The 25,139-nt window shown below is 38.0% G+C and overlaps 1 protein-coding gene and 1 non-coding gene across 9 annotated transcripts in view; one reads left to right on the plus strand and one right to left on the minus strand.

Annotated features, from left to right (window-relative positions):
- The window catches only part of MSH3 (mutS homolog 3), a 195,050-nt gene that overhangs the window by 25,425 nt on the left and 144,486 nt on the right, over positions 1-25,139 (plus strand). The window lies entirely within an intron of this gene.
- LOC113255391 (U6 spliceosomal RNA) lies at positions 805-911 on the minus strand. The gene has a single exon (XR_003316270.2). It is a non-coding gene; the product is annotated as a U6 spliceosomal RNA (small nuclear RNA).

Raw genomic sequence — 25,139 nt, forward strand, 5'->3', positions numbered from 1 at the left:
TCATATCCACTTGTTGGATACATTCTTTAAGAATAATATAGTGTCCTTCTGTATCTCTAATGACAGTCTTTAGTTTAAAATCTAATCTTTCTGATATGAGAATTGCTACCCCAGCTTTCTTTTGAGGTCCATTGGCATGAAAAATGGTTTTCCATCCCTTCACTTTCAATCTGGGTGTATCTTTAGGTTCAAGATGAGTCTCTTGTAGACAGCAAATGGATGGGTCATGTCTTTTTATCCATTCTGCAACCCTGTGGCGTTTATGGGAGCATTTAGGCCATTCACATTGAGAGTGATTATTGAGAGAGATGATTTTAATGATGTCATGTTGCCTGTAAAGTCTTTGTTTCAATGGACTGTAAATTTCTGTTCTGTATCACTCTTGGGGCCTTTTTACTTTTATAGAACCCCCCTTAATATCTCCTGTAGGGCTGGTTTCGTGGTTATGAATTTGGTCAGTTTCTGCCGATCCTGGAAGGTCCTTATCTCTCCATCAATTCTGAATGACAGCCTTGCTGGATAAAGGATCCTTGGCTGCATGTTTTTCTCGGATAGAGCCTTAAAAATACCGTGCCAACCCTTCCTCTCTTTCCAGGTCTGTGTAGAGAGGTCTTACGTTATTCTGATATTTTTGCATCTGTACGTGAGAAATTTCTTCGCCCTGGCCGCTTTCAGTTCTTTGTCCTTGGATCTAATATTTGCGAATGCAGTATGACGTGATGTGGCGTAGGTTTGTCGTGGTTGACCTCGGGAGGGGTCCTCTCTGCTTCTTGGTCACGAATCCTTGTTTCCTTTGCTAGATTAAAAAATATGGGACGCTTCACGAATTTGCGTGTCATCCTTGTGCAGGGACCACGCTAATCTTCTCTGTATCCTTCCAATTTTAGTATATGTGCTGCCGAAGCGAGCACTCTTGGAAACTTTTTATCTCTCTCTCTATTCTGAATGACAGCCTTGCTGGATAAAGTGTTCTTGGCTGCATGCTTTTCCCATTCAGCAGGTTGAATGTATCATGCCATTCTCATCTGGCCTGCCAAGTTTCTGTGGACAGCTCTGCTGCTAATCTTATGTGTTTACCCTTGTAGGTTGTGGACCTTTTGTCCCTAGCTGCTTGTAGAATTCTCTTTTTATCTTTGTATTTTGCAAGTTTCACTATGATAGGTCTTGGTGTTGACCTGTTTTTGTTGATTTTGAGGGGAGTTCTCTGTGCCTCTTGGACTTGAATGCCTGTTTCCTTCCCTAGATTATGAAAGTTCTCAGCTTTAATTTGTTCAAATAAACCTTCTGCCTCCTTTTCACCACTCTTCTTCTGGGACTCCTATGATACAGATATTATTGTGCTTTGTGGAACTGCTGTGTTCCCTAAGTCTGTATTTGCAGTCTAATAGTTTTCTTTCCCTCTTCTTTTCGGCTTCATTATTTTCCATTATTTCATCTTTTGTATCTCCTGGTCTGTCCTCTGCTTCTTCCATCCTTGTTGTGATTACATTCATTTGGTTTTGCATCTCAGTTATAGCATTTTTTATTTCAGCCTAACTAGTTTTTAGGTCTTTTAGAATACTAGCCCAACTAGTATTCTTCTGTTGTTCAGATATATTGCTTATATCTGTTTTGAGGAAATCCCTGGCTTTGATTTCTTTTTGATCTTTCTTTTGGGGAGAATTTCTCTGTCTTGTAAGTATGTCTGGGCTTCTGTCTTTTGTGTTTTATGAAAGCTTGGTATGTTTCCTGCTCCTGAGAGTAATAGTACATTAAGAATGGGTCCTTCAGTATCTCAGGCCTGGCACTTCAGGAAGCGTTTGTGGTGGATGCTATGTGCACTCTACTGTTGCGTTGTGGTTGCTCTTTCCCACAAGTCAGTCCTCTACAGAGTTCCTCCTTGCTTGTAGTGGGGAGTGTTTGGGCCTTTAACCAGTTATGCTTTGATTTGTTTAAGATAAGCCTGATTAAAAAAAAAAAAGAAGAAGAAAAAGATAAAAAAGTCTGATCCAAGAAAAAAGGAAAAGGAACAAAAAAGCAAACAGACAAACAAAAAACTATAAGCCTGGTTCTAAAGAAAAAGTAAGAAGGAAAAAAGAAAAGAAAGAAAAAAAACATGATCCAAAAGATAAGGAAACCAACCAACCAACACACAAAAAACTTATAAGCCTCATTCCAAAGAAAAGAGAAGTTAAAAAAAATAATAATAATAGCCTGGTCCTTTTTCTACCAGAACTGAAGCTGACTCTTTGGAGGGCTCTGTGATCAGTAGATTTGCTACATGCAGGGGCCTGTGTTGCTCTTCTGAGGGAGAGGCCTGCTGCACCGGCTCACAGTCAGACCTGCCCTAGTAAAAAAGTGCCTGCAGGAGCAGACAGACAGGGTTTGGTGTAAGCGACTCCAGCCTCCACCGGAGGTGCTGTGTTTCTCTCTCAGGTTCAACAGTGCTGGTTGGGGGGTGGGGGAGAGTGGAAGATGGCATCACCCTGCCGTCTTGTCCCTGGGAAAGGGAACTCACAGCTGCTGTTGTTCAGGAGGTCCTCACAGAAAAAGCGAGATCACAGGATTGTTGTAATCTCCCCTCCTGTGTCCCAGGCTTTCCTCCGATCCCTGCTCTCCACCTGTCCGTGCCCTGCTGTGGGCATGCCTGGCCCCACAGTTCTCCGGTGTTTTATCTCTGGCCAATGGCTGTGATTCAGAACTCCAAATGTTAAAGGACTTGGCAAAGCGTGGACCTGCTCCCCTCCCCCGAAGAGAGCCTTGCAGTGCTGTGCCTGTCACCATTCTGTCCCAGAAAAGCAGTTGCATGCCTGTGTAGCTGCCTGGAACCTATGATGAAGCAAAATGAAAAGCTGTGACCGGGTGATGTGTCCTCTGCACTTGCTGCCATGGCCTGCTGTTGAATGGCTGCTCAGTGGTGCTTGGTGGGCCTTTTGTCCTTGGAGAGGCAAAATGCCCTCCTCTAAATGTCCTCCAAGAAGGGGAGTGTTCGTTCCCTGTGTGACCCAGGGGATCCCCACCCTGCGCTGTCTTGTGTGAACCCTATGTGCTGCTCTCTGTCCTCCTCTTTCCTACTCTCCCTCTCTCCCTGATTTCGCTCCAGGGAAAGGGCTTCCTCCACTTCACATCAGTGCGGCTTTTCCCCCAGTTCACGTTTCAGAACCTCGCATCTGCCACATTCTCTCCTTCCAATTGTGCAGACTGTTTTCTTAATCAGATCAGTTTCCTAGTTGTTCCAAATGATTTGATGTTGATCTAGCTGTATTCAAGGGATGAGGCAAGTTCAGGGTCCCCCTGCTATTCTGCCGTCTTAACTCAAGCAGCAACACTTCCGTTTTTCTGATTTCCACTTCTTTTTTTGCAAAATAATAAAGACAAAAATTAAATGAAAGAGGAAAATATTCCACAAAGATATTGCCAAAAATGAATTTTTTTGCTGGCGAACAGCATTGCCTGTGATATTCCTTAATGTTTATTCATCAAATGAGATTCAAAAGCCATTTGGCATACTAAAGATAGTTTGGGTGTCATATGTGAGTTTTTCCAAATTTGATGGCTGCCTTTGTCTTGTTTTAATTTATATTTCTTTGCTTTAGCATTGAGAATATGTAATTTTTCCCGTTTTTATTGAGCACATGTAATTTTTATTACATACCAGATTAAGCAAAGTCAAAAGTTAATCTGCATTCCTGTGGGTGTCTAAAGCTAAGCTTTATATATGGACAGAATGGAGTGCTAGAGATTCGGAAGTCATGCAGTCAAACATTGTGGCCTTGTGACATGAGATTTGGGTTGGACGATTGGCTCTTCCCCACTTTTGGTGCTCAACTGTGTTGTCCTTCAGTTTCCTTTTCTTTAAAATAGGGATAATAAGACTGCTTATTACCTCATAGGATTGTTGTGAGGGCTAAATAAATTAATATAGGTAAAATGTTTGCAATAGTGGCTGGCATAGGAAGCTCTCTGTAGGGGAAAAGTGTTCTCTCTATTATCAATTATTTTATTGTTGTTCCTGTCAGCCATTATCTTTTTAAATATTGCCTCTGCCCTGTTCTCTTCTGGAATTCCTTCTAATTCTGCTCCCTGTACATGGTCCTTTTTGGTGTTATCTCCCACCTACAGCTGTCTGAAACAAATGTCTCTCCTATTGTTTTTGTTTTTTGGCCCTTGGGGAGTTCCTCGTTTTTGTTGTTGTTGTTTTTTGACTGTTTAAGAAACATTTTTTAAAAAATTTTATTTATTTATTTGACAGAGGGCACAAGCAGGGGGAGCAGCAGGCAGAGGCAGAGGGAGAAAGCTCCCCGATGAGCAGGGATCCCAACATGGGGCTCTATCCCACATGACCTGAGCCAAAGGGAGACCACCTAACCAACTGAGCCACCCAGGTGCCCTGAAACACTTTTGATTATATTTTAATTCACGATTTCTATGTGTTTTTAGTAGACTGTCTGGATCAAACAAGTTGTCCAGCTTACAGTAGCGTTCCTTTATTTTTGTACTTATATCTGTCCCCATTCTGAAGCTACTTCTGTAATCATCTGTATTTTATTCAATTTAATTTTCTTTAAAATTTTATCTAATTTTTAGCATTTAGCTGTTTACTTTTTCTTTATTGTACTTTCACTGTGTGAGGTGTGGTCCTACCTTGATTTCCCTCGTGAATGCTAGTGGGTCCGTTTTAGCATTCATAAAACTCAGCCTTCATCAACCTGAGATACAAATCGCAACTATATTAAAAAAAAAAAAAGAAAAAATCAACAACGAGGATAGGAAGTGCTTTTAATTAGGTATGAACAACATAGCTTTGCAAAAATTTTTTTCCATATTTACTACCAGTAAAACATATAGCCTTGAAATTTCAAGGAGAAAGGTTTTATTTTTGATGGATTCTTGTCTGTTTTAAACAATGATAAGTAGATTCCCTTGTCTCAGACTTAGCATCCCCTCTTTTTCTTCTGCTGTAAATCTGAAGGTAAAAAGAGTAGTTTTTGTCAGTTGCTGGTTGTTATTTTATTAATATTTAAGAAGTAATAAAGCTGTGTGGGAAAAGGCAGAAGAATAACTTGGAATTATGGAATGTACATTTTAAAGTATTAAGTTTTTTTGTATTCTTTGGCCACAAGAGGTCTCCAAAGGATTTTCTATTCTGTGGATTATCATTTAAAGACTATTGGATCTTTCACATTTATTTTTATATCGCCAAGTAGACTTACTTACTTTGTATCTTATGGTAATTACGGATAACTACATATTAGTCAAAGATGCTACTAAGATAAAATTGTTTCTAAATAGTGATAACCAGTTTTTCTTAGGTTAATTATTTATTTATGTAAAATGTGTTTATATAGCTTCAGTTTGGATCTTATGAAACCATTTTTACTATATTTTATTACCCTTCCCATTTGTGGTAAGAGTATATAGAAAGAAACAAAAGGAAAGGGATGATTAGCTGCAGTTAAGATCACTTTAGCTTAGAGAATGTTATATGTTAAAACTGGTTGAGAGGAAAACTATAGAAAACAATAAATATTAGTCTATGTTTACTAGTTCCCAAAGAAACTGGTATTTGAAGCAAATCAGATGAACAGAGCAGACGATGCTCATTGGCAGGATTGGGAGGCTTTGAATTGGTGGTGGAGGAGGGAGGGGTGGGCTGTGTGTGTATGTAAACAGTACGAGTTCTGAGGCACTTAGGCTGGAAATATTAAGAGGAGGTGTGAAGACAGAGGGGAGACTTTTCTAATTGGAAGTGAACTTTAATATTGAGAATGGAGAAATAAAAGGTAAAGGACCCTAAAATCCAGCAAAGGGGTCTGGAATCCTAATGGAAGTCAGTAAGGTTTCTGGGTAAAAGAATGGCATGACGGAAGAGAAGAGGCGAGTCTACTACCTAAGACAGGAAAATTGAACTTTAAAAAAATTAATGATTCCCTAATAGGGAAAAGAATAAGACTAGGGAGTTTAATGGATATCATAGTTAGGAGTAGAAGGAAGAAAAATAGAAAGAAACAGAAAAGGGGATCAAGAGCCAGGGCAAGGTAGCGATGTGTAGTTAAAATTTATTTGTTGCAAATGGTGGCCAATGGTATGTGTTAACTTAAACAGTATTGACTTAAAATTTTCTGAAGATGCACGATATTGAGAAAGATAGTTGATTATAAATTAATCCTAACCAGTTGATATCACTTATCATTTATTCTTCTTAATAAAAGAATGTCTTTCAGTAATACAGTGATTGAAGCAATTTGGCTTATGAAATAAATGCTTAAACATATTAGCATTTACTGAAAGATAGATGTTTATGTTGTAGATTTGAAGAAAACATTCACATCTTGATGTTGGGGAATAAGAATGACTTCTGCTGTGGATACTTCCAGTGTTAGAAAGAAAAATACATTATGTCTTTGTGTCCACAGAGGGCCTTAAGTCTTCTAATGTTTAACCAAAATCTTTATCTGACTTGATTGTTTATAATGGAGATTTATACTGTCTGAATGTCATTTATCCACATTTGCAGTGCTTTAATTTTGTGTTTCTCTTTTGTTAAATTAATTTCTGTTAGAGATTGACTGCCACTTGGTGTTCTTGTAGTTTGATTTTCAAATTTTTATTGGAAAATGTTTTGTAGTTTCAGTATCAAAATGAAAGTATTGCTGTGAAACTATGTACATAATTATCAGAGGAATTGTTATGTAAACTAGGTATCTGTTAGGGCCAAAGTCCAACTTTTTTATGGTGTCATTAGTCGAGTTTAGCATTATGTCAAAAGTATCAAATCTTTTTGAAGGAGGAAAGGAAAAAACTAGACAGGTATTACTGATTAACTTGGTTAAGAGGAAGTGCTCCTCACACGCGGAAATGTTAAGTGGCCAGTACTTGATGGTCTGAATTTAATGATTGCAGTCTTCCAGTTTGTTCTTAGAGAGTTTAATAAGCTCAGTTTCTTGGACTTTTATCCAAGTAAATGTGGCATTATCAACACTGGCTGGCATGCGATACAAACCATAAAGTCCCTATATTTAGTGGGAAGGTGAGGCTGGGTAGGGTGAGGGCATGTAAGGGAGTGTGAACACAGGACAGGGTTGCCTAGAGTGTTCTGTGTGTATGGGCAGAGTGTCCTGGGACAGAATCTAGCCCTTGAGAACCGCTCAGTGAAATGTTTGCTGTATGGCAGTGTGTTTAAGGATGGGAGGGAGGGGGAAGACTGCAGCTGTTTATGGAGGATGCTAGGCACTAGCACAGAGAATTTGTGGTTTATTTTGATGTTTCTCCATTTTGGCCCCTTGACTTATTTATTTTGTGTTAGAATTTTCTTCTTTAAAATTTGTTAAATTATAGAGGTAGTACAGGTTTTTTTTTTATAAAAGTAAAAAAATACCTATTTTATTTATTTTTAAAGTTTATTTATTTTTTTAAAAGATTTTATTTATTTATTTGAAGAGAGAGACACAGTGAGAGGGAACACAAGCAGGGGGAGTGGGAGAGGAAGAAGTAGGCTCCCAGCAGAGGAGGGAGCCTGATGCGGGGCTCGATCCCAGGACCCTTTATTAAAACTTTATTAAAAGATAAGAACTAAATAATGGAAAGAGGTATATTAAAAACATGTAATTAGTGAATCAAACCTGTGATTTTATAAATTTTTATGGTGTAGACAGATTCTTAATTTGATATTTGAATTAAAAATAAGGGTTGGTTTAACAGAAGTTCTTGGGTTGTAGTGGTGATGCTTATAGATGTAGTATTATTGAAGGTGGAGGGGATGTAACTTAAGTTTAGGGAAATGTGCTGGAACACATCGTAAGGGCAGTATATGTCACATTTATCTGTTTCTTGTCATTTCGATTATGTGTGTTTGAGCTAAATCTAATATAAATGGGACCATTGCTTGAATGAAAAAAAGATTCAAACCAGGGTTTTAGGGAAATACAGATGATGAATTTGAGGCCTAGTAAGTTCACTTAAACTCCTGAATATGGATTACTCTCCATTTTTCATAATAGCTTACCTTTTTTATTTTTTTAAAGCTTTGTGTATTTATTTGAGAGAGAATGCGGGTGCGGGTATGAGTGGGGTGAGGGGGAGAGGGAGAGAAGCATACTCCCCACTGAGTGTGGAGCCCAGTGCAGGGCCCAGTCCCAGGACATTGAGATCATGGCTCGAGCCAAAATCAAGAGTCAGATGGACTGAGCCACCCAGGCATTCCAATAGCTTACCTTTCTAATTAAGATATTTTATTCTGCCTTCAAGTTCCTGTTACTAATTTAGCTAGCAGTAAATTCCAAGTGATTATTCTTTTCTTATCTGTATTATCTTATTGATATCTGTATTGATAGATATTTCCAATAGATTCTCAATTTATTGATATATCCTTTAAGTTATGCATTATTATATATTCATTCATTCTTAAAAACATTTATTGAGTGCTTGCTGTGTGTCAAGTTCATTATTAGATAGTGAAGATACAAAAGTGAACAAGATCCTTCTTTCCTGATTCTTACAGTCTAGAAGGGTGGTAGTCTCGGAAATAAATAATTATAATGAAAGCGCTGATTGTTAAGGTCCGATAGAGTGACTGGTAGCATGAGGACATCAAGCTTTGCAGAAGGAGTTAGGTGAGGCTTCCCAGAAGAATAGGCCAGAACTGAGACTTGAAAAATGACAGCCAGGCTGTCATGGGGGTGTAGTACAGTGTGGTTTTCTTAGGGAACAGAAATGAGTTTGGTCTGCCAGGGTGGACATGGCAGCCTGAGACAGGAAGATGTGGGGTTTGGAAAGAAACGTTGTGTAAAGTGAAAAAGAACCAAGAGAGAAAGTAGTATCATGGAAGGGTTAGATAAAGAATTTCCTGTGAGGAAGACTGGCTGGTGGCAGAGACTATATCATAATGATCTTTTGTGTCCCCAGTAACTGTCATAGTGGCTTGCATATAGTAGGTACTTAATAAATGATCAGTGAATGATTAAACAAGTGACTTTTGGGATAAGGAGAGAAATGGATATTTCCTATGTGTTTTTCTTAGGAAAAATGATTTAGGTTTTATAAATATTCAGGGATTGTTGTGGTAGCCGGGAATTCATACATATGTGTGATGATAAATGTATATATAAGTGGTATGGATGGAGCCAACTCATTTACTTCCTTTGGAAAGACTATATTAATTCCCTATCATTTTTTTCCTATTGTTTTTAGTCTTTAAAATAGAAAAAAAAAGTCACTTTAAAGTAGTTTATTTAAGCTTCTTTACATTTCCATGGACATTCCCTTACAGTAAATACTCACGGAATCTACATGGCTAAGTGATCCCTGACAAGGAATTACGTAATATTTTAAAGACTGATGTTGATGATAACAAGGTCCTAACCTCATTTCTGGCATATGAAACCTTTTCTGAATTGTACTCATAGGAAATCTTTTTTCTTCTTTCTTTCTATTCTGTCTTTTTCATCTTCCTCATCTTCCTCATTCCTTAATTCTAGAGTAGGAGATAAATATAAAGTTGACTCCTTTGTCATTCTATTTCATCATTTATTATATAATAATTTCACTTTACTATTTAGAAAATTCAGAATTAAAAAATTGCAGATGGGGGGCGCCTGGGTGGCTCAGTTGTTAAGCATCTGCCTTTGGCTCAGGGCGTGATCCCAGCATTCTGGGATCTAGCCCCACATCAGGCTCCTTTTCTGGAAGCCTGCTTCTTCCTCTCCCACCCCCCCTGCTTGTGTTCCCTCTCTTGCTGGCTGTCTCTCTGTCTGTCACATAAATAAATAAAAAATCTAAAAAAAAAAAAAAATTGCAGATGGTAGTAGATTAAGTAGCAGAAAAAAAAAATCTCATACACCAGAAGAAAACGTCTTTAGGAAAGCATTTAAAGAGGAAGTTTTCTTAGTAATAAAAATCTGTTTTATATTAATTTAAAAAAAAATACTAATTCCTGGTAGAAATGCCATTGTATTTTCAGTAGTTCATGTTTTTCTTTTTAAAAACCAAATACAAAAGAAATTTTAATAAGATTTTTTCCTTGTGATCTTAATAAGAAATAATTGTTTTTGTATTTAAGATTTATATTATTTTGTTAATTTTGTTTTTATTGAGGTATAATTGAAGTAAATCATTATATTAGTTTCAGATGTACAACACTGATTTGATATTTATTTATATTGTGAAATGATCACCACAATAAGTAAGGCTAGTTAGCATCCATCACCATGCATAGTTACACAATTTTTTTTTTTTACGATGAGGACTTTTAAGATCTACTCTCTTAACAACTTTCAATATGTAATACAGTATCATTAACTATAGTCACAGTGGTGTACATTACATCCCCAACCGATAGTTTTGAATATATGTAGCCAGCACTTTTAATGGGTGTGCTTAATATATATGAAATGGGTGTGTTCTTATATGTGAAAATCCAGATTTTAAAACATGGTAAATTAATACGTGATTGTTATTATACAAGCGTGTTTAGGGTATATCTAAATTCTAAGCCTTTGTGCATTTTCATTGAGTGTAACTCCACAGGAATGTCTTTACTTGAAAAGTATAAATGGAGTGTACATATAATAGGCTTACTGATAGTAGTTGAGTAGGAAGAAACAACATTTGAAGAGTGGAGGACTGACATAACTAATTAGTACAGAAAATCCCCAACCTGGGGCCAGACTGCATGAACAGAAAGTTCGAAAGCATTGTGTGAGATATGCCTAATTGTTTTACTACTTCTATATGATTTTTGTAAGTATACCTATTCAGTTGAGGTTGAAGACTTAATTTCATAAAGTCTCCTAATGAAAGCATTTTATTCTGAAGTTACAAGATCACTGACGTAGTAAGTGGCAAGCCCACTAGCTCCCCAGTCCTATTTGTTGCTTCTGCTGTCGTTAAAATACAACTTAATGGCAATCTAAAAATACAAATATCTCCATAATTGAACTCTTAATACAGGTAGCCATCTGTCCATAGGATCTCTTCAGTTATTTCTTTCTTCCCTTTCCCTCTTCATAGCTCAGAAAGAGATTCCTTTTACTTTCTTTCCTTGTAGCCAAGTGTCCTTTCACTATGTTTTAAATAAAAAAACCTTGAGGCTAGCTTGGTTCACAGCCTCTCTGGGCCTGCTTATGTCTAAGCCTTTGTAGACTCAGACTTATCCATTAGTCTTTTCAATGACTCCTTTCTGTCAGACCTCCCCACTGAAAAGAGATTTCTTACTAATTTCCATTATTTTTCTTGATTACTCTGAGATTATTCTCTTATCTCTTATTTTCAGACCAGCACTTTCTTCTCTCTCCCTTTCTCTTTTTTTGTGGGGTCTTTTTAACCACTAGCTCAAGTTTTGATCTCTAGAGCCATAAAAGTCTGTGAAGTCCTGCTGTGTTTTTTCCTTCTACCAATTTTCATCCCTCTCTCTTCCTCCCTCTCTCTATTACCCCTCCCTCTGTCTTCTGTTTGGTATTTAATTTCATATATAATTTGACTTAATATACATAATACTGAGGTTGACGATGTTTCCTCAGGTTTGTTGGGAGCTCTCATACACCCCAACAATTTAGAAAACTGAAAAGTTCTTGGGACTCTTTCCCTCAGTGTTATCTTGAACTCTTTCTTTTTGTACCTTCAGCTCTGACCAACTCTTCTTGGTCAGGCTAAGCTGGGCTCGGTATCTCATGGGAGTGGAAGTGAACCCTGAACACACCATGTAGTTATGGGTTGCCTCAACCTTGATAGGAAGGCTGGTAGAGGGGGGAGTGCATGAGTGGATCTGTATTCCTTCCCTGATGGCCATGTTGGACCGTGACCATCCACAGGATTAGTCCTTACCTAGTGGGGCCATTGACATCAGGTGCGTGCCGTTAGGTGCTTTGTGTCTACCCAGGAAGGCCTGCACCTGACCCATCATGGCAGTGCTTTTTGAACTGTGGTCACAAGTCATTAGTGAATCATGAAAACAATTTTATGGGCTGCAATGACCACTTTAAAGAACGAGTTGAGATAGTATAGAGTGGAAGATTGATGAATGCGTTGTATGTAATAAGCTAAGTTTAATGAAACCTTTTCCATTTGCTATACATCCTAATCCTGTCTTTAACCCAAGAAAAAGTTGCTTCAAAGCGTGACATACTGACTTCTGGTCATTCCTGTTAACAGTAAAATAATGTATACAAATAACACATTAACTGAATGTTTCCCTTTTCATTCAGCTTCACAAACATTTATTGTATAATTATCACGAATCTCATTGAGATGGAAAGATCCATTACCTTTGCCCGGTAAGGGCTACTAATCTGTTTGGGGAGCGAGCACATACACAGATGGCTCCAATACAGAGCAGACTGATACAGCATGTGAATACTGCTGGAGTACATGAGAGGGAGGGACTCGGCAGCGCTACTTGGTAGATATATAATGTGATCCACAAATGTGAGTCACTTGTTACATTGTTTATTTTCTTATGGAAGTATAGTTGATACACAACATTACATTAGTTTCAGGTGTACAACATAGTGATTCCACAAGTCTATACATTATGCTTTGCTGACCACAAATGGAGCTACCATCTGTCACCATGTGATACTGTTATTACAATACCATTGAATACACATATGTAATTTTAATTTTTCTGGTAGCCACATTAAAAAATAAAAGAGACAAATGAATTTAATTTTGATAGTATATTTATGTAATTCAGCATGTCCAACATGTAATTTTTTTTGTCCCGTCATTCCAACATGTAATTTTTTTACTTTCTTTTTTATACATTAATTCTTTACATTCCTTTTTACACACTAAGTTTTCAAAATCTAGTATGTGTTTTACAGTGAGCAGCACATCTCTGTTCTGACTAGCGACATTTCAGGGGCTCAGTAGCCGGCCACATGTGATGAGTAGCTATGTATCAGACAATGCAGTTGGACAGAGTGTAGGGAAACTTTATGTAAGAGAGGGCCTAGACTGATAGGTAGCACTTAACTGGACAGTGCTGGGAACAGCATTCCACAGTGAGAGAAGAGTGTAAACAAAGATGAAATAAGAATTTGTAAAAAAAAAAAAAAAAAAAAAAAAAGGTTAATGAATCTCTTCCTATGTATTAGGTATATTCTCTGATCACTACTGTTATTAACTCATGTAATCTTCACAATAGCCCTTTGAATTCGTTACTACCATTATATAGTAACTATATATTGTATAAACTAAATTTTTATAAATGTGGAAACAGGCATTAGTGGTCAAGTAACTGTCATGTATATATGTATATGTGTATCTGTCTCTTTGTGGAAGGCAGAATGATGGCCCACCCAAAGATATCCATGTCCCAATTCCTGGAACCTGTGCGTATGTCAGGTTACATGGTAAGGGGGAATTAAGGTTGCTACCCAAATAACTTTAAGATGGCGAGAGTGCCCTGAATTATCCAGATGGGCCCAGTTAATCACAGGAGTCCTTTAAATGTAAAAGAGGGAGGTAGAGGGGGTCAGAGTGATGTGTGATGTGAGTATTTGACACATAACCCTGGCTTTGAGACAGAGGAAGATGCCATGAGCCAAGGGAACATAGCCTGCCTCTAGAAGCTGGAAAAGATGAGGAACCTGATTTTCACCTGGAATGTGCAGAAAGGAACGTAGCCCTGCCCAGTGAGACCAGTGTCAGAATTCTGACCTAACCGTGAGATAATAAGTGTCTGTTGTTTTAAGCCACAAGTTTGTAGCAGTTTGTTACAGTAGCAGAGTAATGCACTATCATTATGTGTGGGTTCTGGATAATGACACAAAATGTTCTTAACCTTTTGTTCATGGGTAGCTATTTTCAGGAATTAAGTCAGACCGCTGTCTCTTTCTTGGATAATGAGTTTCTTCTTCCTCATTTTTCAGAGTAACTGGAAAATGACAGGTATTTAATACTGTTTAAGCGGACATAACTTTTCTTGCAAATAGGAATATAAATATTAGTTGTGGTTCTGACTGAAATATTGGAAGTTTGGAAGTGCTTAATCAAGTGATAACTGCCCTTTTTAAGTCTGAGCAGTTTCTAGTTGCTAAGTCAGGGTATCATTTATGTATGAATTACCTTATAGGTAAGTATACTTTACAGTTTTTTTATATAACTCTTAACTATCAGCCCCCGGATGTCACAAAGTTTATCTGTGGGTGATTGAATTGAGTAAGACAAGAGATTGCCCACCCATACATAATGAAATCCTATTTCTACTACCTTCCAGAGAACAGTGAGAACAGCTCGGCCTGCGGGTTGATTGTCATATTCTGCCTCCTTCCCACCTACTTATAGCTACAGAGAGACAGAGCTTAGCCTCTCCTTAACCTTCTGTGAGGAAAGGGCTTCCTTAGGTTAGTTCCTTGGGCCTGTGCACATTGAAGCATACGCTCTTAGAAGGAGAGAAGCTTCTATCTTGCTTCCTGCTTGCATATTTCCTTCCACTTTATCTTTCTTTCTCTACTAACAATGCAAAGATTTTACTTCAGGGAGAATGTGTTTTATTCACTCCTGTCATTATCCTATATAGCAAAATACTACCTCTGTCAAAGTGCTGATCTTTTACAATGCTCTGCAAACACATAGATGCAGAGTGATTTTTTAAAAGTATGATTCCAGCGTTAAATGCTGGCTAAATGTAGACAACAACGGTGGAATTCATTAGTTCCCTGGTGCTGTGGTGATGTGAAGTGTTTGTGGGTGTCTTTATTCTAACTTCAAAAGTGGAAAATTTATGCTTTTTCTGCTTGCCTGTGCTCAGGGAGCTTAGTGAGTGCAGCCTCATCTTCGGGAATTCTCTCTGTTTTTAAAGATTTTATTTATTTGAGAGAGCTGGAGAGAGAGCATGAGCAGGGGGAGGGGCAGAGGGAGAGGGAGAGGGAGAAGCAGGCTCCCCATTGAGCAGGGACCCCCAACACGGGGCTTGATCCCAGGACCCCGGGATCATGACCTGAGCTGAAGGCAGACGCTTAACTGACTGAGCCACCCAAGTGCCCCTGGAATTCTCTTTATGGCTTAGGAAATCTGTATGATTTTCCTGCTTTTAACCTCAGAGGCTCTAGGCCATGCTGATTGCTCCTGAGTGATTACAGGTGCTTTTTGCCCGCTAAGCAGTCCTTATATGTAAAAATCAGGAATTGGACACAAGACAGATAGGAAATGGTGATTTTATTTTAGATTTTCACTTGCAGACTTTTAGGTATTTTAAATTCTAATTTGATTTGATGCATTTAAATAACAAGTCATGCAGGATGGTTAAATTGATTCATTTTACAAGAGTTTGATATGCAAACCCATCACTTGTATAAGGTAACCTATACCTGAGGCCAGAAGAATGGCATACTTTCTCCTGGTCTCTTGTCCCTGTCTCTGGGCCTTAGCTCCACCAGGCTCTTGGCATGTTCTCAGCATGTCAGGTACAGTGACAGATGGCGCAGAGCAGTGGTCTGGGTGCTGACTCTGGCACCGGACACCCTGCATTTGAATCCCAGCTTCCTCACTTTTTAGCTGTGGCTCTTAACATTATTGTGGCTCAGTTTCCTTATTCAAAAACAGGTGTATAGCAATACGAGTACCTCATAAAGTTGTAGGGAGGATTAAATTAGTTAATACATGTAATGGACTTAAAGCAGTCCTTAGAGCATGGTATTCAGTAAATATTAGCTCTTATTTTTCATTCATCACTTATTTTTCTACCATTCTTAAGCTATTCTTAGATTGTGCAGTGTGTTTTTCCCACATCTATCGTAAAATTTTCTGTATCCGAACAGTCTTGCTGCTTTTATGAAGCTGCCCTGCAATTTTTAGTTGTCGGTCTAACCTTGGCTGTAATTGGAATCGCCTGAGGATGTTAAATACTGATGCCTGCATTTTTGGTCTGTGCTGGAGCTGGCTTGTAGTAGCTTTGAGGATGGATTGTTGTATTTCCGGGAATTTGCTGTCAGGTGGTTAAAGTACTGGTAGCTTAAAACCAGCCATGGTGGGAATATTCACACTCTTGAACTTGGCAGATACCTCCACAGCATTTCTCTCAGTCTGTTTGGTATTCCTGTGATTTGTTTATAACCCTCTCTAAATACATGCTGAGCCTTTTACTGGAGTAAATTAGTTTGCTAGGGCTGCCGTAACGAAGTATCACAGACTGGGTGGCTTAACAAACAGAAATGTATTGTTTCGCAGTTCTGGAGGACAGAAGTCCTCAGTCATGGTGTCACCAGGGTTGGCTCCTTCCAAGGGCTGTGAGGGAAGGATCTTCCAGGTTTCTTTCCTTGGCTTATAGACAGTTAACTTCTTCCTCTGTTTCTTTCTATTGTTTTTTCTTCTGTGTATGTCTTTATGTTCAAATTTTGCTTTTTTGTAAGGACACTAGTCCTACTGAACTAAGGCCCAGCCTATGGACCTCACTTTAACTGGATTATCTCTGTAAGGACCTTATTTCCAAATAAGGTCATATTCTGAGGTGCTGGTGGCTAGGACTTCCACATATGAATTTTTAAGGGGACAGAATTCAACCCGTAATACAGGTCAGGGAACTTTTTTCTTTTTTCTTTTCCTATAGTATTTACACAGTGAAGATTTGTTGACTTGAGTGAAAAAGGAAATACCAGTTAACTGACGTATTATTTGTTTATAATTTTTTATTCATTGTATTATGAATTCCAGGTAGTCAATTTGTTGATTTTGTTTTTGTTTTGTTTTGTTTTGTTGTTTTTTGAACAGCTCTTTCTGGGCATAATATCAGAGTTAGTATTTATAGAGAAAAACAGTTTAGGAAGATTAGTTACTTTAGGTTGTCTGAGACAGACTTGAGCTTGTTAGTGAACTCAAAAGGCATATGATCTGAGTGAAATAGTCTTGATTTTGTGTCTGTTGCTGAGAAAATGCTTTTAATCATGCATGAAAAAATGAGATGAATTTCCACTGATCTAAGAATGTTTTAATGCTGATAGTCATGTTCAAGATTATGTAAGACTATAGAGTTCTGAGGAAAGTAGTTTTTTTTTGTTTTTTGTTGTTTTTTTTTTTGTGTGTGTGCTTTTTCTCAAAGGCAAATACAATGTCATGTAATGATTTTGTGATATTTGTGATTAAAAACATTTTTTTAAGCACAGGAAGCATAAATTATTTTTTTAAAAAGGGTCTACCTTGTGTTAAGATGATTGTATACAAAATAGTGGCACATATTTCATGGTGCACTGGGTGTTATACGCAAATAATGAATGATCACTACATCAAAAACTAAGGATACTGTATGGTGACTAACATAACATAATAAAAATTATTATAAAAAATAGTGGATAATATTTAAATTATGATCATCTTAAAGCATGTAAATTTGGATGTACTTTTTGAAGTTAAATATTTTTCTTTCAGAGTGAGGTACTTCTCCACACCATTGCTTTTTGCTGAATAAGTACTAGAATCTTACCCCAGAAATGTATTTGAAATATGTATTTGAGGGGTGCCTGGGTGGCTTAGTCGGTCCGTCTCTTGATTTTAGCTCAGGTCATGATCTCAGGGTCATGAGATGGAGACCCACTTTGGGCTCCGTGCTTAGCACAGAATCTGCTTGAGATTCTCTCCCTCTGCCCCTCCCCAGGCTAACGAGCTCTCTCTTTCCTTTTCACTCTCTCTCTCTAATAAGTAAATAAACCTTGACAAAAAAAAAACACATTTGCACAGGAATTTGTTAGTGTAATTGTTCAGTTTTTTAGTAGAAAATTTTCAGTTATAAATTATATATTCAGTTATAAATTATAAAAGCTTTATTTTTAATAAACTTTAATCAAGTATAATTTACATGCACTAAGATTTACACATTTTGAGTGTATGAGTCAAATCAGTTTTGAAAAATATATACATCAATATAGATGCCCCCCAATTAAGATGTAGAGCATTTCCATATTCCCAGAAAGTTCCCTGTGCCTGTTTGCAGTCATTTACTCGCGCCTCGTCATCCTAGTCTACATGAAGACTGATCCGATTAGGCTGTCTTAGAATTTCACATCAGTGGAATCATGTACTTTTATGTCCAGCTTCTTTTAGCATAATGCCTATGAAATTCACCCATGTTGCTGTGTATCAGTAGGTTTTTAAAAATTGTTCAGTAATATTGCTTTGTATGAGTATACCAAAATATATTCATCCATTCACTTGCTGAACATTTGTGGTTTTGCCTATATTTGGTAAAGCTGCCAAGAACGTTTGTGTACTAGTTTTTTCATGGACATGTTTTTCTTTTGGGTGAATACCTAGGGGAGTGGAATTGCTGGACTGTATGGTAAATATGTACTTGACTGTATAGGAGACAGCCCAACTATTTTTCAAAGTAGTTCCCCAGTTATATACTCCCACCACCAGGGAAGAAAGTTGTAGTTGCTCTGTATCTTTGCCAACTCTTAGTATTGCCAGTCTTTTAAATTTAACTGTTACAGTTAGTATGAAGTGGTGACTCATTTGGGTTTAATTTTTTTTTTTTTTTTTTGATGACCAATGTTTTCATGTACTTACTGACTATTCGTATATTATTATTATTATTTGCCCATTTAAAGAAATTGGATTGCTTTTCTTTTCTTTTCTTTTTTTTTTTTAAAGATTTTATTTATTTATTCAACAGAGATAGAGACAGCCAGCGAGAGAGGGAACACAAGCAGGGGGAGTGGGAGAGGAAGAAGCAGGCTCATAGCAGAAGAGCCTGATGTGGGGCTCGATCCCAGATCGCCGGGATCACGCCCTGAGCCAAAGGCAGACGCCCAACCACTGTGCCACCCAGGCGCCCCAAGGATTGCTTTTCTGATTGAGCTATAAGAATTAGAATTCTTTCTGCATTCTGAATAAAAATCCTCTGTTAGGTATATGTATAATGAATATTTTCTCCCAGTCTGTAGCTTGCCTTTTAATTTTCTTGATGACTTTAGAAAAACAGATGGTTTTTTTTGATGAAAATCATGTTTGTCAATTTCTTCTTTTACGGTTAGTGCTTTTTGTGACCTAAGGAATCTTTGCCTATTTCAAGGTTATGAAGATTTTTTTTATGTTTTCTGCTACAAGTTTTATAGTTTTAATTTTTACTTTTGGCTCTGTTAAGTATTTTGATTTAATTTTGGGGCATAGTATAGGGATTGGAGTTCCTTTTTTCCACGTAGTTACCAGTTGTTTTCATGTCAGTAGCTGAAAAGACTCTTCTATCCACATTAAATTACGTTGCTGCCAAAGGCTTTATTTTGAATTTAACTTTGAAAAGTGACCTAGATTTTTACGTTCTTAAAGTAGATATTTTAGACAGTAATTTTCTAGGATGTCATTTTAAAAAAGTGTGGTGCTTCGTTTTGTTTTTTGGTCTCAAAAGTTATTTACATTTTAGAGACTTAGAGTGGATGGGATGGGAGCTCTAGAAACCCACTCTGCCAGCTTCTCCCTAATAGACCCAATTAGAGGTGAATATAAAATAGACGACCGCGTGTATGTACATGTGTTTTTGTCTTGTGTGAGAAAAATGAAGCTAAAGCGCTTGTGGAACAGCCAGGAAAGCACATCAATAAGTATTGCACAAGTGGTACCGTCTTAAGTAATCAATTTTAGAACTTAGTAACTTCTGTTGTTAATTTTTCTTATGTTTAACTTTAAAAAATAACCTGAGTATAGGTAAGACTTTCTACACCTTTTTGTTTTCTTGTCTTTGAAGGCTGCCATTTAAGTGTAGAATAGCTTGTTTCTTGTGACCTGAAAATGCTTTGCACTATTTAAAACCCTTTCAAGCATCAGAAATGGGTGAGATGGTATTGCGGGGGGAGGTCCAGTGGTTTCTGAAATCACACATGAGCTTTTCCCCTCTTCACCTCTGTTCCCTTGGAGTGAAAAAGGTGCTCTTGGTAGCTACGGAGAATATTCCTTTCTGCTGACATGTTTTTTACTTTGTGGCTATCCTGCCCAGTTACATCTGTTCTAAAGCTCTCTCCCTTTTATCCCTTTTCCTTTGAGTACACGACTACTCCTTTCTCTCATTCTTAAGTAGCCGTGATAGTAGTAATTATGGTAGCAGTAGCTAACAATATGTTTTAGACACTGTTCTAAGCACTTTATATTTACTGACTGATTTGATCTGCACAGACACCCTGTGAGGGAGCTGCTGTTCTTTTAATACAGATTTTATAGATGAGGAAGCTGAGGCAAAGAGATGTTAGGTCTAGGGTTCTACAACTGGTAAGTAGCAGGACTGGGATTTGGTCCAGGCTTCCTGGCTCTGAAGCACATGCTTTCAACCACTATGTTACATGGCCTCTCAGGAAAAACACGCAAGGAAGCAACCATTCCCTTCCTTCACCGCTGTTTCTGGACTTAAAAAGGAGTCATGTTTTATAGCATAGTTGACATACTGTTTTGGTTAATATTTCATGAAATTTTCATTCCTTTATAATGCATTTTACAGTTTGTATTTCTATCTCTGGCAGTAAAGTTTCTAACAAAAAGCATGTGTGTTTAAAACAAAGTGGCTTTCTTTCTAAAGCTATTACTTTACAAACCGCAGTCCATGTGTCTGGTAGAAAGCGCAGGCCTTCCTAGCATGAGGTTCTTCTTCTGGGAAAGCGTCTTAGAAGAGGTGAGTCTTGGCCCATTTCTGTATGAGAATGTGCGCAAACGGCTGGGGTATGGTATGTGGAGATGGGTGTTAAAAAGACCCATGTCTGCGATGAGGTGAAAGTTTAAGCAAGGATGGAGGTTTTCAAATGTTGTTCAAGAGAATTCATCTTTAGAGATTTCCAGGGTCAGAGGAGATGAGCTGGGAGGTCATGACTCTGGGCAGAAATAAATGGCTTCTTGAGGCCTTTAGGGTTTTTCTGCCTCCATTCCCTTCCCCTTCACGCTTCCCTTTCCCTTTGGTTTCCCAAGTTCCGGGTACTCTAATCCTCTTAGCTTTTCTCACCTCATTGCGGAGAGAAGTACTCTTCTGTCAGGTTTGCCGAGACAGATTGGTGACTTTTTGATGCAGCTTTATCTAAAAGGAAAAAAAAAGTAACAATCACTATAAAAGAAGAAAATGTAAAACCAAAAGTGGAGAAAAGGCTAGAGAAAGTTTTAGAAAGACATGAATTACGCAGTACAGAATTCTTACATTAAGGTAAAACCTTTTCACACTTTTCTTCTTCTGAAGGGCGCAGCCACCCTGCATACAGACCTTGTTTAGTTCCTGGGCCCTGGGCCTCTGTTCTGAGAACTCAAGGAGCTTGCACAGGGAGGGAGGAATTTCTCAGTCCTCCCTCTCACTCCCCAATAGCCAGTCTTCTGTGGCTGGGTCTGATGTGTTTACTTCTGCTCTCTCTAATCCTGCAGGGGCCCTAAATCTCCTTTTAGTTTTTAGTCCTGGGAGGAGGGTCCTCCTGGTCTCCAGAATCTCTGACTTGTACTCTGCGTGTCTCACCTAAAGCAGACTTACCAGCTAAAATCAAACTTTGGGTCTTCCTTGCCTCAGTTCCCTCTTGGCCATGTGGCCTTGGGGAGAGGTTGCCAACTTTCTTAGAAGCTATCTGTGTCATCGTGTCTACTTCCGTCTCTGGGCAGCAAAAGGTTACTTTTGTCATTTTGAAAATCCCTCATTTTGCAGTGAGCTCTTACTGAATTTTTTGAATTCATGTAAGTGAATTTCATGTAAGTGAAAAGCTGGAAGGTAGGCTAGAATCAGGTGTGGCTGGACTTAGGATCCTTTGTCTCTCCTCCTTGTGTTCACTTTCATCTCATGTTCCACTAGGTGGCAGGATGGCTCCAGCCACTTGGTCCCTGTACTCCTGGACTCCCAGACTCCCAGGTTCAAGTCCAGGGAAATGGATGAACATCTCCTGGCAGCTCCTCCATAAATTCTGTAATCTACTCTTTCCTTCTCTTTCTCTTGCTCTTTTCTAATAAACAATTTTATTTTTTGAAGAGGTAGTATATTTTAGAGGTTCAAAAATGTAAGAGTATCTTAAGGATGTGGAGTGAAAAGACTTTCATCTCATCCTTTTTATTAGTATGAAGCACCTCTTTTTTCTTATTTAATTTTTTTTGTCCTGAATTCTGTCTTCCCTGATAATAAAATCTTGTTCAGTACTTTCTTTTTATTTACATTTGACTAGTATATCCATCTAGACAAATTATTTTTTCAGCTATCCTTTTATTTTTAACCTTTTTTTTTAAGTCTAGAACCTTTTTTTTTTTTTAAAGTTGTATTTATTTATTTGACAGAGAAAGACAGCAAGAGAGGGTACACAAACAGGGGGAGTAGAAGAGGGAGAAGCAGGCTTCCCGCTGAGCAGGGAACCTGATGTGGGACTTGATCCGAGGACCCTGGGATCATGACCTGAGCTGAAGGCAGACGCTTAACGACTGAGCCACCCCGGCGCACTATTTCTAACCTTTCTGAATTACTTTCTTGTAAGTTTTACTCTTGTTTGTAGCACAGAGGTTTTTTTTTTCCCCTTTGTAATCCAATCTGAGATCAGCTCTCTTTTAATAAGTAAGTTGACCCCCATTTGCATTTGTTGTTTGGGCAGATATATTTTATATTAGTTTGTCCACATCATTTTATTCTGTTTTTATATCTTGTGAAGAATCTTTATGTGGCCTTTTTCCTTGCTGTTTTTGTGGCTAGTTATTCTGATATTTGTCTGGTAATGGTTGTCATCATAATTTTAATTTCGCATCATGCTCTTAATATTAGTCTTCCTATAGATCCTTACTATACGTGGTGATAAAATTAATGAATCTCATACTAATTCTAATATAGAGACATTGTAACTCTATTACATGGCCTGTTTTATTCACTCTGGATCTCTCTTAGATTCTATCCTCAGAGGAGAGAATTAATCACTCAGCCGGGAAGCTTGGAACTCAATCAGTATTTTTATTATCAGTAAGAACGCTGTCAGAAGAGGCTTTGTGAGTTTTCCTATAGCAGATTGTCAGCCTTTTACAAGGCTCTTTTTGTCTATAAAAATTATGGTTTCTAAAGTTAGCATAGATCATAAAATTGGTAAGCTGACATTTGTTTGGTCACAATTGAACGTTAGATCAAGATCTTTGTAGGTGGTCTGTTACTCAACACCAGAGAGTCATCAGTTTTATGTTCAAGTTGACATTAAAAGATATTATTGGGTCTGAAGTTCCTTTATTTTAGTGTGGGTTCCATACTTGTTGAGAGTTTTATCACCATTTAATTTTTCCAAAACAATGTATTTGGCAACAGAAAGGCATGTTACATATGAAAAGGATTTTTTAAAATTAGAAGTTTTAATTTAAAACAGTCCAGCTTCACATACCCCTTGTAATGACTCTGAGACTCCTGTTTTGACCACACTCCCATCCAGCACAGAAGGGGAGTCACCACCCTGGCCAGGCCCAGGGAGGAGCATAGACTCTGTTCAGCCTCCTTTCCATTCAGGAGGCTTCAGCCCAGGCCACAAACAGCCTCTGTAGAGATTGGGAAAGGGAGGGTGTTTTTAGAATTTTTTAGCCTCAGGTCAGTTACGTGACCACAGTTGACTTCCTTAATTGTTTTGGTGGAAAGGTACCTACTGTCCTCCTCTGACAGAGCAGCTGAAACATAGACTATTGTTGGAGAAGATTTCCATTTCCTCTTTGTACTCTGGTCCTGCAGGGACTGCCATATAGTTCCTGCGGACTACTGATTTCAGTCTGCATTTTGCCTGTGAATCATTCTGAAAACCCTGTTGAAAATGAAAATACCCCCTCTCCCTTAACTCCTGTGAATTCAGATTTAACACATTTAGGGCATGGGATCTATGCTTTTAATGTATGTTGCTGGCGATTGGGCTGCAGGTCTTCCATGACTAGCTCCAGGAAAGCAAGATGGACAGTTCTGTGGCTCATGCAGAAGTTTTACTGAAATCCAGTTTGACAAATTTCTGGTTGGATATTACTCATTATGTACACAGTGTTTCAAGTAGACATTTGTTTCAAAGATAGTGATTTAATTTACCGTAACTTTCTTCGATTAAGAAATCTGGCAAAACACAGATTCTGTAACTCCGACCAGTTTGTGGAAAAAATGTTTGCATGAAGATGTTCAATATACAGATTGCGGAACGATGAGTTTAACGCTCTTGTAAGGCTTCCATGAAAGCCTCAAGGATAACTGACAAGCCCATTTTTATCAAATTTAATGGGTTTCTAAATCCTTATCTGCTTATCAAACAAAATGTTAATTAGAACAGTAATTGAGTAACCACCTGCCTCTTGTGTTCATTCTAGGAATTTGTACAAAATCACTGTGGAGCTCATGTAAGGTTGCTCGCTGCTTTTTGAGTTGCTAAATAATAACTTTGCTACAGGCTTCTAAAAATCCAGGTATTAAGGGAGTCTACAGGAAGATAAAAATTGATAAGAGATTTGTAATAGTTAGTCTGATACTCTCTCTCTGGTGGATTAAGGTGAAAAAAATCCTTCTTTAGCGCTACAGATGGGAGAAAATCCTCCCTCTTAGATTTCTTCCTGAATCAGCTTATGCTAGCCTCGTCTTCTAGTAGAACAGAAAAAGCCTTTGGAGCTAGGTATGCTGGCACAGGTTTTCTGGGGAAACAAAACAAAACACTAAGAAATTAAGCTCATAACTTTAAGCAACAGAGAACATCATGACAAGTATGATATATCCCAGGAATGCAAGGATTATTCAGCATCAAAAACTACGAATACTATATTAAGAAATTAAGTGAGATAAAAGCCATGTGATCATTTTAACACATGTAGAAAGAACATTAGGTTAAGATTCAGTCATCCTTTATGACTAAAGACGTTTTTCCCCCCTAACTGGGAAACTTACCAAACCTTAGGCCAGTAAGTCATTTATTCCAAAACCTATAGCAAGCCTCATGCTTAAGAGTAAAACTGTAGAAGCCTCCCTATTATTGTCAGTGAGAAGACAAAGGATGCCTATTAGCAATACCTTTGTTCAACACAACCCGAAGGTCTTAGCCAGTAGTGTAATGAGATAGGAACAAGAAAAGAATAGGGAGGGAGGGAGAGATAAAAATACCTTTTTTTCCCCAGGTGATATTAATGCATACACAGACAATACAACCCAAGAAATTGGAGTATTCAGTACAGTTGCTACATATATAAATCGATAGGTTCTGTATACCATGATAACCCTCTAGTAAATATGTTTCCCTTCACAGTAGTAG

The sequence above is a fragment of the Ursus arctos genome, unplaced genomic scaffold (assembly GCF_023065955.2).
Source record: "Ursus arctos isolate Adak ecotype North America unplaced genomic scaffold, UrsArc2.0 scaffold_5, whole genome shotgun sequence".
NCBI lineage: Eukaryota > Metazoa > Chordata > Mammalia > Carnivora > Ursidae > Ursus > Ursus arctos.